Source organism: Macadamia integrifolia, unplaced genomic scaffold (genome assembly GCF_013358625.1).
Source record: "Macadamia integrifolia cultivar HAES 741 unplaced genomic scaffold, SCU_Mint_v3 scaffold2025, whole genome shotgun sequence".
NCBI classification, from domain to species: Eukaryota; Viridiplantae; Streptophyta; class Magnoliopsida; order Proteales; family Proteaceae; genus Macadamia; species Macadamia integrifolia.
The window spans coordinates 81,922-101,063 of record NW_024868467.1 but is presented as its reverse complement, the minus strand read 5'-3'; the positions used below and the strand labels follow the sequence as shown (position 1 = coordinate 101,063).

General features: G+C 38.2%; 1 long non-coding RNA gene and 1 pseudogene across 1 annotated transcript; one reads left to right on the top strand and one right to left on the bottom strand.

Annotated features, from left to right (window-relative positions):
- Positions 1 to 23: 23 nt before the first annotated feature.
- LOC122065453 lies at positions 24 to 2,276 on the bottom strand. The gene is made up of 3 exons (XR_006136013.1): positions 2,207 to 2,276; positions 1,508 to 1,633; positions 24 to 874 (listed from the first exon to the last, which is right to left on the bottom strand). It is a non-coding gene; the product is annotated as an uncharacterized LOC122065453 (long non-coding RNA).
- A 4,140-nt stretch (positions 2,277 to 6,416) lies between these two features.
- Positions 6,417 to 18,810, top strand: LOC122065459 (annotated as a pseudogene).
- Positions 18,811 to 19,142: the final 332 nt, after the last annotated feature.

Sequence of the window (19,142 nt, the reverse complement as noted above, 5' to 3'; positions counted from 1 at the left end):
CCCCCCCCAAAAAAAAAAAAAAGAATGCCTCGAGAGCAAGATTCTAAGAACTGAAACAGGGTCAGAGTTTTCTTTTGTTTGAAGTATGAAATATATATGGAAATTTGAAAAGACAACCAATGAAAATTGGAAAGGTATGGTGCAAAAATATTTCTCATTATCACAGCGGATCCTCAAAAAAAAAAAGAGTTTGTACCGAATAAAGTATATACTTCGACTTTCGTGTGCTAGAATTTGGGCTCATAGACACAGTTCAATCAACAGAATATTAGGGTATGACATCCTAACTGGAAAATGTTGGCTGGGTGGCTCACCTATTCCTACCACGTGGCATGTCAGATTGGGCTGAAATTTGGTGGAGAGATAAACCCCAATGCCCCCTGCTCATATGTCAAGTTTGAGCCAAAATGGAGTTAGCCAAGTGGCAAAACTAGGCAGTGGAATATCTGGAACTACCAAAAGGGTGCATGGACCACTGAGGAGTTGCATCATGCATGGACATACATGGGAGGGTACGTAGAGTAAATGATTGAATTTTAGGCTTAAATTTGACATGTGGGGGCAATCCAGGCCATTGACAAGATATCCGATAGTCAGAATGGAATATAATACTTCCACATGGTACAGATATATGAGCAACCAGCAAGGCTTATGTGGGTGGCACCCCCAGCCAACATTTTACAAACTTTATTGTTCCAAAAGGATTTCTATAAAGGCTCTAGAAACTTACCATTTGGATTGCAGATTTTCAAGCCTCGGAAAATTTTCTGGAAAAAAAATCCTCATCCTTGGTAGGACACCTTCGAAACTTGTCCTGAAGGTCCAACTGCTTAGATGCCCAAGTTCAGCTCCATCCCCTGACATGGTTCCCTGCCTGCTGATTGAGAGAGAGAGAGAGAGAGAGAGAGAGAGAGAAATGAGATAATAAAATTAAAAATAGATAAAGATCAAGGTTTAAAAAGCCTCGGAATTGGTTATGGGATCGATCACCATCAATTCCAATTTACATTCTATTCGTCACGAAATCAGATGGGAATCGATCGGAATCAGTCGGGATTGCCCGGGCTCGGTCTAACCCAGTTGGACTCAGTAAGCGTAGCACCAATTCCAATCTGAGTTTTAAAACCATGCTTAGGATATCAAAACACCAACCTTCAACAGATCAAAAAAGAAAAATTTTCAAGAGCGAATTTTGCACACCATGGCAACAAAGGCTTCAATTCTTCCTTGCCGGGCAGACATTTTGAAGCCATTGAAGGTGTTATTGAATTTTCATATGATTAGGTATTTCAGCCCTTTTCATATGATAAGGTTTTCATTTAATATTTGAAAATCTTATGACAATTTTCTCCAGTAACATCACTGTAATTCCTCTAATAAAAAATTTTTTTTTTTGGCTAAAAGATCAGATTGTATTAAAATGGAAAAAGATGAAAATATGTACAAGAACTTAATAACTGGGCATCCCCAGATGAATACAACCAGAAAGCGAAAATGGAATCCCCACCTTGGGGAATGCAATCAGCAGGGGCCCAGTAATGCTATCTTGGTGTGAGTCCAACTTTTGCAAGATCCCAGAAGGGATGGACTGGAGCCAGTCCTAGTCTTTGGAATTTTTTGCAACAGTGGCCACCTTCAAAATCGAACCATGTAATTCACTCTACCATTCCGAGCTTTTACCATCATACCAAGCAATAGTAAGAAAAGAAAAGGTAGATGACCAAGAAATTAATTGAAAGCAACTTCAGAGGAACATGCTTCGATACATGACAAGAAAATAATACTTATTTTTCATCATTTGTATGGTCATATTCTATAGTTCAAGGTCTTAAATCTGAGTATAAGCCTTAAGAAAAGACATAAATGTGGTGTGATCTTAGGATCTCTCCACGCTGAAAAAAAAAATAAAAAAATCAAGTATTATGAACTCAACCATTCAATTTTTGCTCTATTCCACTGGACAGAGAAGTTTTCCACAATCATTAGTTAACTCTACCCTAAACTATTAACTACATATCTCAAAGCTTGGACAAAGAGATTGGTGGTTTTTACAGAAAGTAGCACAATACCACTATGCATAGTAAACTAAAGCCAATTTGTTCACAAAGGGTAAAAAAAAATCAGGCACACGATAACTCATAGGTATGCTTGCCCCAAACAAAAAATATAGAACCAAAATAATTAGGCTGCATCACAATAAACTTACAAATCAATCATCAAGTCAAGAGCCTCCATTGATAACTCGTGTTTGTCCCGCAAATAGACTCACAACCTCTGTTTTTAAGGAATACAGAAAATGATTATTCTATGTGAAAGTACATAGATGTTCAAAGTGTAGAGACATTGATAAAGGCAACAGTGATGGGAATAAACTCTAAAAGCATTATTTGGCAAAATTCACCAGGAAAAGATATACACATGGCCAACTTCACCACGAGAGGAGGGATAGAAGAAAATTAGGTCAACCAAATAAGTGGAACAATATCAATTTTTTGGTTCTGAAAGATTTGTTCATGATACAGACATATAACTAAAATAAAGAATGTTTTCTATAAATACCAGTAAGGGTTTGGTGTGTATAACAGATCATCCTATAGATCTTTCTGGAACACAATGCCTACCAGAACCAATACAGAGGCTTACTAGTAACAAACCTGGAGATCTCCAAAATACAATCCCAAAAGACAGCATATTAGTAAAAATACTGAGTTTGTATGACAAAACCTTGTAACCTAATGCCCTGAAACGTATGGAATTCTGAACTTCCAAGCATAAATCTTCAATTAATTAATTAATTAATTAATTAAAAAAAAAAACCTTGACGCAAATTTGCAAAAAATTATGCTGGGGTGTTTAAATTTCCCGAGGGATTGGGGAACTTGATTTACTGAGTTTGCAAAAAGCATAATAAGAGGTATAATATCAACTCTGATGTAGTTGCACAATGGACTTAGGAAAGAAATATCTTTTGATTTGATTTTCTATTGTTTTATAAATAATTTGTTTTTAAATTAGCTAGCTTCTAATTTTAGAATAGTTTCCTTTCAAGTAGTTGCCATTAATTGTTTGATTTTCTTCCTTTATATTGGACATGTAAACGATGGAGAAGTTCAGTGAAAAGAATTGAATGAAATTGAAAGAGTATTTTGGGTGAAACCATGGCTACCGTGAGGCTTGCATATCCCTCCCTCCCTCTTTGATCATCTTCTTTCTTCTTTCTTCTTCTTCTTCTCTTCCCTGCGATCTAGCTTTTCTTTCTCTATATTTCTTCTTCTTCATCTTCCTGCACTCACTTCTGCCGTCACCAAACCAGTAGACTGAGAGGGACTCAACCGATCTTCCTCAATCCTAACTCTCCTTACCTGAGATTTTGACTGAAGGAAATATTCTTCTGGGCGAACAGAAACCCTAAGATTTCAGTGCATGTGATCGACCCTGTTGAGAGCTTGAGGTCTGATTCATGGCTGATCCTGCAACTACCGCCTAGAGGAATTTCAGAACTTTCATACTTGATCAAAGCTTGTTGTTAGATGTTCACAAATTTTTCCTGAGATTTGGAGCCTTGGTTAGGTGGCTGAATCGATCTCAAATTTCTGATTTCTGCCTCTGCTTTGCGCTAGAGGTAGGAGACGATAACCTGAGAGGCACAATTCACTCTTTTTTTTTTTTTTTTTTTTATTGTTTCCTTCCTAAACTACCCCTCATTCCATCTTTATTTCCTACTTACCCATGCCCAATAATTGCTTCCAAGACTACCCTTGGTCAATAATTCTAATTCCTTTCATATCCCATCAGTTACTTTAACCTCCTTTCATCCTTTTAAGATCCCTTGTATTTACAAGTCTGCCAATCCTTTCTAGGTTTATTGTAATTACTAAATTGCCACCTCCCTTTAGTTTCAGTTAATTACAGAACTGCCACTACTCCTCATATTTTGAATTTACTACTTTATTGTGGGCCCTAAGCGATCCGATTCCTGTTCTTGGAACCCGGATCCGCATCAAGTGGTATCAGAGTGAAATCTCCTGTCTTCTCTAACCATGACAGGTCACATCACCAATGCTGAGTCGCACAAATTGTATCGTGAGTTAGCCTAAAACCAACAGAATATTGATGCTAGGCTTGAGAGGACTGAAGTTAAGTTTGATAAGTTTATGGAAAAGATGATTGTCTTTATGAAGAGGTCCGACAAGCGAGTTGAAGAAGGACCCTCTACATTACCTCCTCAGCTTAACACTTTACGGATCAAAGACACACCTCAGAGGCAGCAACTTGATCCAGTTGTTCCCCAGGATGTTACCCGGCAATTTTCTGACAAAGATTATGGCATCAAAGTTGAGATTCCCGAGCTCAGTGGTGAAAAGCGACCTGAGGAATTTCTTGACTGGCTTACCAAAGTGGAGAGAATTTTTGCGGATAAGTCTCTTCCAGACGTGAAGAAGTGTGAACTCATCATCACCAAGATTATTGGGTATGCATGTTCATAGTGGGATGATGTAATCCATGCAAGGTTTGTCAGAAGACTTGGACCCGTTACCAATTGAGAGGTCATGAAGCAGATCCTGACTGAAAAATTTGTTCCTCTCAATTATGAAAAGGTAATGTTCCATAAATTACTTAACTTGCAACAAGAGAACAAAGATGTGGATTCCTACACCCTCCAATTCCACAAAGTGTCATCAAGGTGTCGACTTCAGGAGACAGATCAGCAACGGGTGATGCGATATATCAGTGGATTAAGTACTGAGATTCGACTTGAGTTGGCTAACACTAATTTCAGGCCTGTTGATGTGGCAGCAGCTCATGCCAAGACTGCTGAAGAGAAGTCTATTTATTGGAAGGGTATGCTCAAGACTTCTTCAGTTTATAGACCTCCACCACGTATGGAGGAAAAGAAGCCTGAAGCTCGCAAAGTTAAAGAAAAATGGTCAGAGTTCAACAAGGATAGTGTTGGGGTGAAGAATATCATATGCCATAGTTGTGGCGAGAAGGGTCACTATTCCAACAAGTCTCCCAATAGGACTCGTTCTGTGAACGTAGCAGAGAAGCAGCCGACAGAGAAGAGTGAAGATGAATCTCATTTATATCCTTATCCCCTCGAGGATGATGATATTGCCGATGATGAAGATGAGGATGTAGAAGCTCATTCAGCTAGTCTTTCATCTTTTTTCGAATAAACTAGTTGATAAGGCTCCTCTCTTCAGACAGAAGGGTACTTTCCTGCATGGCTCCGACCATACTGATGTTCATGCAGTTGTTGATATTGGGGCAGAAGCAAATTTTATATCTGCTGAATTTGTTCGAGCACACAACCTTCCACAGAAGCAGCTTTTCAAGAAGATTCACGTGCGAGGTTTTGGACCCACAGCTCGAGAAGAGGCCACTGCAGTTGTTTGAGTACACTTACAGTTTGGGCCACTACAGTACCATGTGACTTGCTTGGTTACCCCATTGGCACACTGCGACATTCTTCTAAGGCGACCTTGGCAACGACATGCAGACATTCTCTATGATGGGGCACGGAACACCATCAAGGTAAAGCAAGGAGGTCGTATGTACTTAATGAGGTCACACGCATTATCAGACATGCCACGTAGTCGACCAACTCCTGCTCCAGTGACACGTCAATCTACTTTCCCTCCTCTTAGTGTTACGTTCCCATCTTCTGCTTCGAGATACGTGCCACCTCATCAGCAAGCAACTTACAAGGGTATCTTGGGAGCACGACCTAACTCGACGGAGTCGAGTTCTTTTAAGACCGGGAGAGCTGATGCAGTTGCACGATGGACTTAGGAAAGAAATATCTTTTGATTTGATTTTCTATTGTTTTAGAAATAATTTATTTTTAAATTAGCTAGCTTTTAATTTTAGAATAGTTTCCTTTCAAGTAGTTGCCATTAATTGTTTGATTTTCTTCCTTTATATTGGACATGTAAACGATGGAGAAGTTCAGTGAAAAGAATTGAATGAAATTGAAAGAGTATTTTGGGTGAAACCATGGCTGCCGTGAGGCTTGCATATCCCTCCCTCCCTCTTTGATCATCTTCTTTCTTCTTTCTTCTTTCTTCTTCTTCTTCTCTTCCCTGCGATCTAGCTTTTCTTTCTCTATATTTCTTCTTCTTCATCTTCCTGCACTCACTTCTGCCGTCACCAAACCAGTAGACTGAGAGGGACTCAACCGATCTTCCTCAATCCTAACTCTCCTTACCTGAGATTTTGACTGAAGGAAATATTCTTCTGGGCGAACAGAAACCCTAAGATTTCAGTGCATGTGATCGACCCTGTTGAGAGCTTGAGGTCTGATTCATGGCTGATCCTGCAACTACCGCCTAGAGGAATTTCAGAACTTTCATACTTGATCAAAGCTTGTTGTTAGATGTTCACAAATTTTTCCTGAGATTTGGAGCCTTGGTTAGGTGGCTGAATCGATCTCAAATTTCTGATTTCTGCCTCTGCTTTGCGCTAGAGGTAGGAGACGATAACCTGAGAGGCACAATTCACTCTTTTTTTTTTTTTTTTTTTGATTGTTTCCTTCCTAAACTACCCCTCATTCCATCTTTATTTCCTATTTACCCATGCCCAATAATTGCTTCCAAGACTACCCCTGGTCAATAATTCTAATTCCTTTCATATCCCATCAGTTACTTTAACCTCCTTTCATCCTTTTAAGATCCCTTGTATTTACAAGTCTGCCAATCCTTTCTAGGTTTATTGTAATTACTAAATTGCCACCTCCCTTTAGTTTCAGTTAATTACAGAACTGCCACTACTCCTCATATTTTGAATTTACTACTTTATTGTGGGCTCTAAGCGATCCGATTCCTGTTCTTGGAACCCAGATCCGCATCAAGAAGCTTCTTATGCAGGAGTGGGGCTTACGATGTATCCTACCCCTGTTATATGCCTGTCTCAAAGGTAAGTTGTTGATAGCAAGTCATTGTTGTTTCATGGGAATGCTTTCTTCTTGATTGAATCTGTGATGTGAGGCCATTGAATTTGAAAATCAAGAAAACTATTCATATCACAGTTAGGTTGGACTTACTTTTAACTTTTAAGTGATAATAGAGTGATTCAAGTTTTGAAACACCTTTCTATTGCTGTTGATATGACTAGCCTAGCATAACATTATGCTTTTTGCTTGCAGCTTATAATTCTCCTTCTAATGCACTGACTCTTATACAACAAAGATCCCCTATTGTTAAGGTATTGCCTCATGCTCCCAATGTCCCCCCCCCCCAACTTCTCTTTTGCTATGTTTTCCATCTGTGATGCATTAATTCCTCCTCACTCCACCCAAAAAAGGATGTATCCAGTACATGAGGCTCCTGCCACTATGGGGTCCGGGGAGGGTGATAATGCATGCAACCTTACCCCCAGTTCACGGAGAGGTTGTTTCCCGACTCGAATCCACAACAAATAGGTCACAAATGGAGCAACCTTACCCTCTCTCCTCACCCCACCAGCACCTCCAAAAAAAAAAAAAAAAAAAAAGCTGTTGGAAGGCAATCATAAGAGATATTCCTATTTTTTTTCTGCATTATACTCCTTTTGTTTTAACGCCAAGCAAGAAAGAGAATGCAAGGAAACTGGCTGCCAAAAAAAAAAAAAAAAAAAATCAACATTAAGCCACATCAAGTCATAAAAAATCAACAGTAGGTCACATCAAGTCATTAAAAATCAATATTTAGATAAATGTTCTTGTTCTCTAGTAAGTTTGAATAGTCAAATGATTTTAAATATACATGAGACTTTTTGTATTATCCGATTAGCTAGAACACAAAACCAACTTTCTAGCAAGTCTAAATTACTTAAATCTGAGTTTTAATTCAAATTTATAATCTGATCAAACTTATTTTGAAGTGCGCGAAGCGCGATGCTGTTAAAATAGCTTGAATGCAAATAATTTTATGGACATTAAAACAAAAGATTATTTTACCACAGTTTTGGTTTTTAGCATTGTTTTACAATGATAAGATCTATGGAATTTTCAGAATTGAGAAAAGCCCCACCATTTGAAAGTTGAATGTCTCCTCTATAGCAAAAAAATCTAATTTTGGTATTGGATTACCAGGGGGTTTGACTTTTTATCCTTTTGAAATTTGATTTTGAAACTATTTTTATTAGATTCAAATATGGGGCATTTGCTTATTTATGAACAATATTTTAAGTAAATGTAATTCATTTGCTTTAACGATATTTAGCATACATAAGTGCCAGACCAGAGCCTTGTTGCAAGGAGACAACTAGTGCACTAAGACGACAGTCGCCTAGACCCCAAACAAATTGCCTGGACTGCCTAAGCGACGCCTTGACAACTATGCCTACAATACCTACAACTTGACTTTCTCTGATCATTTCCTATCGGCTCTCCATTCATCCGTACTATATCTCCACCTCCACCCTTAGCCATTGTGCAACAGTTTTAAACCTTTAAAATGCATGCTGTTCAACATCATTTCAAAGTTCTAAAACAATCATATAACTATTTCCTATTTCTCCCAAACTCTTGTATTTTTTCTGAATTAAAAATAATTTATAATTTTTTTTTGAAATAATAATACCATAGTTAATAAAAATTATATTGGAATGAAACAAGAATTTTTTGATTTTTGTAGTCCAAAGAATTTCCATGATATTTCAGAACAATCATTTACTGGATTTAATGATTCCTAACAGCGATTTATCTTTTTAACTTTAACTATGCCATATGTGTTACTTCAAGTTGGTCTGGTAGTAAAGAGGTCATGAGAGATCAACTCTCCTTGGGGCCTTAAACATCAACCAAAGAATAGCAACACAACGAGTACAGTGATCAACTCCTTGAATAGCAACACAATGGGGCCCCATTCACTGGATGCAAAAAATGGAAGATATGAATCCAATTCCTCCCACATAACTCCAAAATCTATTCCATGAAGTAGGTAATCAATGAATTCCCTGGCGACAAATTTGCATGCCTTCTCCATACCAAGCTTGCAAAAGCCCAAGTGCCCCTGATTGGAGTTGGGAATCAATCAATTCAATAGGAAGGGAGCATGCATGAATCTGTCCTTCCATGAAGATACGATTCTCTCAAGCACAACAACAGGGAATATTGGCCCCCTTTTTTCATAAGCTACTGAGCAATTTGTGCAAGCTACATTTATTGCAGAACTAGTTCTATGCACAGTCCTCTGGGACAGGAGCCACCTTTATTTTGTTGTTTTAAAAAAAAAAGGAATCTTTTTCCATTAAGTACTGAATATTATCTTAATGGTTTATCAACAATGACAGGGAATGATGGTTGAATTTGCGAAGAATTTGGCCAATTTTGCAGCATCCACTGGGAAGAAGCATGTTATTGTGCTTTCTAGCTTAGACTCAGGAAAAAGGAAGAAACTCGATATGTTAAGGTATGTGAACAGGAACGTGTCATTTAGTTTGTACTCAATAGCTCCTTATCATTGCCTGAGCTTAGAACTTTGTATTTTGCCTTGGCATGACTCCTGTCTTTGTCTCAGCGAAATGCAGATTTATTACCTTTCAACTGCCAACACTGATGGAACTGATAATGATTGTGAAAGGATAGGATGGAAAAGGCTACAAGAGTACAATCTGGTTCAAAGGAGCTGGAACTGCCTGGAAGTATCTTGATGATTTGGCCAAAGGAAATTCTTTGCTAGAGGACAATTTGTTCATCGAAGATGAACTGGGAGATGAAGACTACTTCCCCAGTTGGCCTTTTTCTGCAATATTCTCTTGTTGCAAGGTATTGTTTTGAAGTCCAGCAATGTTAAACTAGAGTATAATAAGGTAATTGTTAAACTATAATGTACTAGGTCAGCGTGTGATCCTTGCAGAAGATTCAGAGCTACTTATTGATGGCTTCCATCAAATTCTTATGGTCCTTGGGGCAAGGAATTTAATGTTCCTATAGAAGCTTGGAGCTAGTAACTCTACAGCTGATTTGTTTGCAAAGGATGAGCTTTCAAGAGATTCATTGTATTTTTTACTTTAGAAGGGACTGAATGATGCAGAAAAATTACAGATGTGGGCTTATTTTAGTGCCTTTGGTTTATTTTAGCCTTTGGTCCAATGGGTTTTCTTTGTAATAGGCCACTTTAACGGGCCTAAATTATGGAAAGGAGGTGGGAGGAAGGAATGCGGGATTTACTTTACTAGGTTATTTTGAATTGTTTTATTTCATTAAGTAATTTGTTTTTTACTTTGTTGTTAAGGATAGGATAGAGTCTTTCCTGAATAGAACTCCTATTCTTACTTTGGACAGAGTTTTAATCACAAGGAACACCAATTCTAACTAGTTAAGGTAGAGTTTTAGTTTATAAGGGACATGTATTCCTACTATGGATGGAGTTTCCTATTTCAAATACATTTTCCTTTCCTATTGTAAGTACACTTCTAGTTTCTATTTAAACAATGTAAGGCTTAAAGCCTCTCCATGATTTTGCTATTGACTAAAATTGGCTTTTGCTGTCATTATGTTCTATGGGATTCAGAATGCTCTGTTGTGGGATGCAACAACCCTTGGTGGGATGCCAAGTATGTTTGATGAGATGTCGGCCTAGTTGCAGGTGGGAATTGTCCATATCTTTCTTCTACTTCTCCATTCTTCTAATCTGCTTTGCTGTTTACTACATCCATCAATCAGGTCTGTAACTCTTTGTTTCAGTCCAGTTACATCTTATATTTTACTGCTGGAAATCCATATTTCTTAGTTAATATTGCTAAGAAATCAATTCTGGTTCATATATCTCAATTGAACCCCATTCTGAACCTACCAACAGTTTTAAAATCTGAATCTGACTTCAGAACATTAGAGTCCTATCACTACTAGGATTCCTGATTTCTCATGTTTGTTTACCTAACATCTGTTTTTTTCTTTTCTCTTTTTATAGGTAACCTAACATCTGGTTGCTGTTATTGAATTCTGTTTTACTTCATAACTCAGATTATCATTCTAATATTGATTCTGAGTTTTCTTGCTGTTATGGCTTAAGCTGATTATATTTACTTGCTGTCCTGTAGTTGCCCCAGTCACTGGTATCAATTCTTAGTTTTGGGAAGTCCTATCTCAAATAGGATTCTTCAGTAACTTCAAATCAGACCATTGGATAGACTTCAGGTTTTGATATTCTGTTCTTTAATCTGAATATAGTATTTGACCAGCTTTTGGACCATATCTGAATCTTTGATTTGCTGTTATTAAATTTCTCTTTAAATCTGTTTCTAAACCTGTCACTGTGATTGAACCCAATCTCTTAGGCTTCTTGAAACCCATAGTTGTAGTTATATGTTATCTGGTTTCTTCTTTTTATGTTCTACTATATTTTTTGTTGGAGGTTAGTCTTTTTCAGTTGAAGGTTCCTCTTTGGCTGCCCTATTCTTTTTCTACCCAGACCCAGCAGTGGTTGGAGCCTTGTGCACTGTGTACTCCCTTTATACCTGATCCTGGTTCGATCCCGAGTCAAAAGGTCAGAAACCATAAGTTACCCTTCCTTAAAATAAAAAAAAAGGGGTCAGAAACCATGGTCAGTTTTTGAATTATTTTGGTGTTGGTATTGGAACTTTTGGGTTAGATATAACAATGTCCTCAAAATGAAGAGCTAAACCTGGAGATTATAAACTAGCTTATATATTGTTGCTCTGTATTTCTTCATGACAAATATTTTCTGAAGCTATAGTCTAATGGATTATGTAGATCTTAGTCAATTTGGGTGGTTTTCATGTTTATTACCTCTTTCCAGAGTTTTTGTAGTCCAATTTATTTCTGTTGCGCATTGTTCAATCTTTTACACTTTTCTCAGGCTATGAGAGCTCCCAACCTTATATATTAGTAGTTAGAGTCCCTTGCAAATAGTTTGTTGAAGTGCATTATTTCTGTGAAGCAAGGAGAGTCTTCCTCATGTAATTGTCCTTTGTTATGGAATCAGGCAAAAGGTTTGAAGGTCACTTGCATATTATGCTACTGTTCAGAAGGAGATAACATACCTGATTTTTTCCATTTGGCTGGGGCAGCATGTAAACTTCTGGGTCTAGGCACTGACAGTTTTCGAGGTGAGTTTGCTTAGTCTTAAGCTTTCACATGTTTTATATTCTGGTTGGGGATGTTCTTCCAGAAGAACAGGAATGGTTAAGAACTGGGGCAATATTCATGGTTTAACTGCTGATAACTAGTGATCCTTGAGCTTATAAACTCCTAAATAAACTTTCTTAGGTGTAAGTGTCCCTTTGTATTCTTGTTTTCTTCAAATTAATTCGTGAAAATATGCACATAAGATACTGCAATTGGCTTTATGTATCTGGATTTCTTTGTCATTCATCAGAAACTTAGGTGATATACCTTCACATCCTAAGGGCATAATATGGGTTTGATCTGTATAGTTTCAATTTGCGTCTCAGTTTGGATTCTTATACAACAAAGCGACAACAACAATCATAACCTTATCCCAACTAACTGGGGTCGGCTACATGGATCCGATATTATAAAATAAAGAAACCCAAAAGATAGGCTAAAAATGAGGAAAATTGAGATAAGAGAAGACGGTAGAGCGGTAGAGAGAGACGCATCATGGGAACATCCCCTATAAGGGTTTGACAACACGGGTCCTTGTCCTCCACAAAACTCTATCCGAAGTTATACTAGGATCGAGCCCTATCCTTTGCATATCTTTCTGAATCACTTCGTCAATAGTGACCTTAGGCCTACCCCTACATTTTTTGGCTCCCACAAAATAAATTTGGTCAGTCTTTCTTACTGGGGCATCCATAGGTTTCTGTTGAACATGGCCATACCACCTCAATCGGCTATCACAGAGTTTGTCCTGGATTGGTGTAACCCCCAAATCGTTTCTAATACAGTCATTCCTTACCTTATCTCTCCTGGTCTTCCCGCACAGCCCTCTCAACATTCTCATATCCGGTACACTCAGTTTATTTAAAGTACTCTTCTTAACCGCCCAACACTCCGTTCCATACATCATAGCTAGTCGAATAACTATCCCGTAAAATTTTCCCTTGAGCTTAATAAGCACTCTTTTGTCATATAGCACTCCTGATACACCTCGCCATGTCATCCACCCAACTTTAATCCTATGGACAACATCATCATCTATGTCTCCTTCGTTGGCAATGATGGACCCTAAGTATTTAAAACATTCACTCTGGGGTAGTTTCTGTTTCCCGAGTTTCACTAGTCCCTCCCTTACTTTAGATTGGCTGAAGGGGCGCATCATGTATTCGGTCTTCGTCCTAGTTATCCTAAATCCTCTTGATTCCAAGCTTGATCTCCATAGCTCCATTTTAGTATTAATCCCATCCATAGTTTCATCTATCAGAACAATATCATCAACGAATAGCATACACCACGGAACCAAATCTTGGATGTGCTTAGTTAGATCATCCATAATGAGTGCAAACAAATAGGGACTTAGAGCAGAACCTTGGTGTAACCCAACTGTGATTGGGAATTCGTTACTTTGACCCTCCGTTGTTTTTGACATTCGTTACCACTCCCTTGTACATGTCCTTAATTATATCTACATAGTTAACCCTGCCTCTTCTCTTCTCTAGGACCTACCAAATTAGCTCTCTTGGTACTCTATCATAGGCTTTTTCCAGGTCAATAAAGACCATATGGAGGTCTTTTTTGTGGGCTCTAAATACTTCTATAAGCCTCCTTAGTCGAAAAATAGCTTCTGTTGTGGATCTCCCTGGCATAAAACCGAATTGATTCTCTGATACCTTAGTTTCCTCTCTTAGGTGGGACTCAATAACCTTTTCCCAAGGTTTTATGGTATGACTCATACGTTTTGTGCCTCTGTAGTTGCTGCAATTTTGGGCATCACCTTTGTTCTTATAAACTGGGACCACAATGCTTCTCCTCCACTCATCTAGCTTAGTTTTTGTACTCAGGATTTTGTTGAACAACTTGGTTAGCCAAGACACCCCTTGTCATCCTAGGCTCTTTCACACTTCAATTGGAATCTCATCTGATCCTGAAGTTCTACCTACCTTCATCCGTCGCAAGGCCTCTTTAAACTTGTATTCACCAACCTGTAGTAAATGTCCATCAGGTATGTTGGAATCATGTCTACTCCTCTCCTCCTCTGGGTCCAACCTATCAGATATGGTATCTCCATTTAATAGGTTACAAAAATAATCTCCCCATCTCATCATAATGTCCTCATTCCGTACAAGCACTCTACCATCCTCACTTTTGATGCATCTAACATGGTCCAAATCCCTGCTCATCCTTTTTCTTATTTTAGTTATCCTATAAATCTCTTTTTCTCCCTCCCTTGTATTAAGGTTTTCATACAATTTATCATATTTTTTTTCCCTATCTTACCCCACAATCTTCCTAGCCTCATTCCTAACTGTGTGATATCTCACTCTATCCTCATCCTCGTTAGTCCTCTACCAAGTCTTAAAACAATCATTCTTAATCTTAATGGCGGTCTGGACCTCGTTGTTCCACCACCAGGTCTCTCTAGGAGTATGCCACCTACCATTAGATAACCCTAGGACCTCTTTAGCCACATTCTTAATGCCAGTCGTCATTGCAGTCCACATCTCGTTGGTAGTCCCTACATAGTCCCACGTGCCTAGTTTGATCACTTTATTTGTAAAGGATTATAAGGCTACTCCATGTAGTCGTTTCCAATTAATTTTCGGGCATACTTGCTTCACCTTCTTGTGTAGCCTCATACTAAGGTGCATATCCAGGACCAACAGTCGATGTTGAGCCGTTAAACTCTCTCCCGGAATAACCTTTCAATCTTTACAAAACAGTCTATCGGATCTTCTGGTCAGAAGGAAATCAATTTGTCTTGCATGCAATCCACTCTTATAAGTAACCAAATGCTCTTCTCTCTTCTCAAAAAAGGTATTTGTGATGTAGAGGTCATATGCAATCGCAAAGTCCAACATGGAGGACCCTTCTGCATTCCTCTCCCCAAGTCCGTACCCTCCATGGACCTCCTCAAATCCTCTATGATCCTTGCCTACATGGCCATTAAGGTCCCCACCAATAATAATTTTCTCCCTCTAGCCGAGACCCTGCATCAATTCATCCTTATCCTCCCAGAATTGTACTTTAACTCTGTCATCAAGTCCTGCTTGGGGCGCGTAAGCGCAAACTATATTGATAACCTCATCGCCAAGCACCAATTTTATGGCGAGAATCCTATCTCCGAGTCTCTTAACTTCCACAACGTCATCTTCAAGATCTTTGTCAACTACTATGCCAACTCCCCCTCTCCCACTTTCATTTCCCAAGTACCACAGCTTAAAGTCATCCAACCCCTTGGCTTTACTACCTTTCCATCTCGTTTCCTGGACACACGCAACATTAATCCTTCTTTTCCGCATAACATCTATCAACTCCATACTCTTACCTGTCAGAGACCCAATGTACCATGATGCAAATCTAAATCTGCGCTTACCCACAGGATTAGAACCACAAGACATGCTATAAACGATGAGTAAGGAAACAAAAACTTTAAATAGTCAAGAGATAAGTAGTAAAGAATAGGATCCATGCAAAAGTGATTGGCTGAATATAGATATATGGTGCCGGCTGCCTACCTGATGCACCCGTAGTTAAGATACAAAATATAGACATAAGTCTGGATTCTTATACGACCCATTATTTGGACCGACCCTACAAATGGATTGATAGTCGGAATTGGATTTTCATGATACAGTCTAATCATGTTTATACATAAGATATACATAACTATATCATGCCAGGACCTGAATCCAGATCTGAATAATATCTCACATGCTAATCTTGAATCTGATTCAAACCAGATCTGGTCTTAAGAGGACCTGGCTAAATTAGATGTAGGTAGAAGCAGATCTTAGTTGTGACATCTCCATCTTGTGTCCCAATGCACATATTGCTCTGAGTAAATAGACCGGCAGGCCTTCTCTTCCATGCTGAATAAGCTGCGAATCAGTTACGAGGATCTTTTTTACTGTTAGACGCAGAAACTATCCCTCCGAGGATTATCTATAAATATTGAAATGTTTAGTTTCCTCCACCTGGTCTCTTTTTGGGAAATGTTTAACCCAAAAGGTATCTACTATTTGAGAGTGTGTGATAGATAATAAATTGGTGCACATAAAAATAAGAGTGAGAAAAAGAATGAACATGAACAGTAATAGGGTCCCCAGACCCACAAATCCTAGGGTGTTTGGGGGTGTTTAATAACATGTCTGGTATTGCATAACACATATACAGATACATGTGTTATAAGTCTACAACAGTGAATGAATACTCTAGTGACAGAACATGTGGTTATAAGCACTTTTTCCTTGATTGATTTATGAAGCATTTAGGATAGTTACATTGCACAACAAATAGAAAAGGATTGGAAAATAGTATTTCTATATGTTTTAACTATATGCTATTACCTTGTGAAACCTCACCTGGTCCGCTTTCGACTGTGTGGTTGCTTTCCTTGACAACACTAAAAGAACCAGATATGTTCCTTTCCATTTTTATGTCTCAAGTTATAATTGATAATGGACTGCCTGGTTTTGATTGCTTTGTTCAGGGAATGAAGGCGGTGGATGGGTTATTCCATTGTCATGGAATACTGTGTATGGAACACCTCCAGATGTGTCACTTTTCTATGCCAGAGTGACCTCGATCGTAAAAGGTAACATTCCCATAGCGCACAGCATCAATTATTATTTCTTATTGGATGAGTTTTTATTTTCTTAAGATCTCAACAAGATGAGGATCTGGAAAGAGAAAAGAAACGTATGGAAGATAAAGAAAGATGGGAGAGAATTACGGGATGCATATGAACTAAGCATTTCGTACACCAGAATATTGCCCAAAAATGACCTCATACAGAATGAGAATATGTTGTAAAAGAGGGTGCAAAAATATTAGATTTCAACTTTAGGTATCTTTAGAATCCTTCGGTAGCAGGGGTTTTGCCCGTATTTAGTTGTGATTTTCAAATTGTATGCATGTTAGGTTGTTGAAAGGGACAAAATCACATATGTACTAAAAATGTCAATATTTTCTTTTCTACGTGAACAGTATTTATCCTTATGATTTTTCCGTGAATGTTAGTTTCTTGTCTCAATTCTTAGTTGCTCGTCTGAATACTTCTATTTCCTACATTCAGGGCCAAGGTGTTTATTGTGAAAAAATAAATAATCAAATATGGCTGTGGTCTTTGATTCATGATGGTTTTTTGTTGTTTTCTCCCTTCTACATCTTTTTTCTTTAAACCAGTATTTGAAATTGTAGATCCTTACTGTCTTAGAAACTGATATTAAACGTGCATAACAACCTAAAAAGCTTGCTCAATAGTAGCCAATCGATGTACACTCCCCCCTTGTTTTAAGTTGAGTCGAATATCTATGTCGATGTAACCTCGGCCCTTCCCCCCTTCCCACACCCCACCCCCACTCCCCAACCAAACCACCACCCCCCCCCAAAAAAAAAAAAAAAAAAAAAAAGAAAAAAAAGTAAGGTTAAACTACACAGGTAAAGTTTGGAGCTAGTTAAATCTCCCTTATATTATGCAGCATGTGTAATAATGCAATGCATTTGACTCTTCTATTTTGGATCCTTGGTTTTTTTTTTTTATACATATTTTAGATGTGATAGTCTAACTGGTTTCGAGTCTGATGAGTCATATCCCTCTTAGCCCTGTTGGACTTGTCTAGCACAAGAAGTGTAATTGTATTACCGGATAAATTCTGGTAGGGCTGGTACAGGTTTTTCTCCCGAGCATGCTTCCTTCGTTGAAGGATCCAGTGGGTTTTGTATCTCTTTACCATCTTTTCCAGATGTGTCTCCTAGTTCATTTATTCTTTGTTCCTCCACTTGGCAATTTGGTGCCAATCTAATCGACTCCATCCATCCATGGGGTCTTTTGTACAAGCCCTTTTATAGTATCCATCCAATAGTCCATGTTCTAAAACAGCAGTATCCATTGTGATGCAGTCCTTGACACCTTGGACAGCGGGTTTCTCTGAAGTTGATAACTCAAGACGAGTGAGGGTGACCATGGGCCTTGGTGCTTTTTAGATCTGTATGGGCTTCTGCTTCATCTTTGCCATGTTCCAACTTCCAAGTGTCCAACCACCAAGCAGAGCCTCCTAGCCCAGGGCTGGCTAAGGTAAGAAATAAAAATTCAACACCTTTATCTAGTTTCTAGGAGAGCGGATCAGGTTCATGTATGATAATGTACAACAATGAACCTGATCCGTGGGTGTAGAATCAATTTTCTCTCTCTTCATTTAATAGATTCTATATCCACGGATCATGCGTGTACGAGAACATTCTCGTACACGAACCTGATCCGTTCACAGTTTCTAGACAATTTTGTACCAATTTACATAATACATACTGGATATTGTTGAGTCAATTTAATTAGTTGTCTCTCACCGAATAAAAAAAAAGTCGTCCCAAAATGGCAAAATGTATGAGGGTAGTAGGAGACTTACAACGTATTGTTACCAACTGGTTCCTGGCCCAGAATGCCTGGCCCTTCTTACGTGGCCCATATTTAGAGCTAGTTATGGGCCTACTTGGCCGGGCCCACACGTGGCCTCTCATGCAAGTTCGAAGTTTCAACCTCTACCAGAAAAGGTTGCGTAACCACAATAACTTGCAATCTTGGTTGTTCCTATCTGACTATCTCTTCCATTTCCCACTTTTTTTCCGAAGTTTCAGATACTTGAAATTAGGCTTACTTTTCAGTTTTTTCATTTTATGAATGTCCTTAAATTAAATTAAATTTAATTTAATTTAATTTATTTTTTTAACTTCATCTTTCATAAGATATTTTATCTCCCACCCCCCCCCCCCCCCCGCAAATAAAAATAAAACTCTCATGTGGTAAACAATATTCAACCTTTGGAATTTGGACGGCTATTTAATGCAAATTACTCTCTGATCAAATATATTTAATCTTTCATTGATTATTTAAATCCTGATATTTTTATCATTACTTAATAAATCATAATATTTTTTTAAAAAATTTATAATGTAATATATATTCGCTAAGTTGCCACTTGTCTATTAATATTGGTTATATTTCAGCCAATGGTTAAAGTATAAAGATGTGGAAAAATAAGGATAAAGTGTAAAAAGCAATTGAAATAAGGCTCCA